Genomic DNA, 1,067 nt, shown 5'->3' on the forward strand with positions numbered 1-1,067 from the left:
AGTTGGATCTGTCTGATCCAAACAGATCAACTGAACTCTGTGAGTGTTTTACCCTGTGCGGTCCGGTGTAAGCTTTTGCCAGGATTTTTTTTTCTTTTTTTTTGCGTGGTTTCGCTTCTCCGAAAAGGACAGATGTTACGTCTGCAGATCCTCCAGAGTAACTTGCACCCAGAAGGCTCCATTTGTTAAATGCGCTGTGGTTGAGCAGCGGAGAGCGCATGTTACAGTCTAATTAACTTTTGCATCGTCATTTATTTCCTCAAGATAAACTGCTGGCTCCTCAAATGGATTAACACAATGTTGCATTCTCTTTAGTTTTCTCTGGTCTGTAATGGAGACTTGAATTTAACGCGTCATTTCAACCAAAGGTTTGTAATGCACTTAAAAAATAAAAACTCATTTTATTTTTTTAGCCAAGACTCTGTAGAACCATTTTGAACTGTTGATTTTATTTTTGAACCATTTAATTTTATTTAACCATTTTTTATTTTGAAGTGTTGATTTTATTTTTGAACCATTTTTTTTATTTTGAAGTGTTGATTTTATTTTTGAACCATTTTTTATTTTGAAGTGTTGATTTTATTTTTGAACCCTTATTAATTGTAAAGTGTTGATTGTATTTTTGAACCCTTATTTATTTTGAAGTGTTGATTGTCTGAAAGACCTTAGACATGAATTGCCCCATACGGGGATTGAACCGATGACCTCAGCATTACCAGCACTGTGCTCTAACCTGCTAAGCTAACTCACCTACCTTACAAACTGTTGAGTTTCCATGGATTTAAGAAGAACTTACATGAACCTCAAACTGAAACAAAACAGAGAAGTTCAGTTCCTTTAGTGTAGTGGTTATCACATTTGCTTCACACACAAAAGGTCTCTGGTTCAAAACCAGACAGATACAGATTTTGCATGTTCTATTCATCACAGGTATTTACTAAAGGTCAACAAGGGTTCTGTGGTGTCATGGTCTGTACTCTGAATCCAGGCATCTGAGTGCAAGCCTCAGCTGAAATTTCCATGCGTTGCATCTAACATCATCAACTTTGGAACCTCAAACTGAAACA

Source organism: Poecilia formosa, unplaced genomic scaffold (assembly GCF_000485575.1).
Source record: "Poecilia formosa unplaced genomic scaffold, Poecilia_formosa-5.1.2 Scaffold42, whole genome shotgun sequence".
Taxonomy (NCBI): domain Eukaryota; kingdom Metazoa; phylum Chordata; class Actinopteri; order Cyprinodontiformes; family Poeciliidae; genus Poecilia; species Poecilia formosa.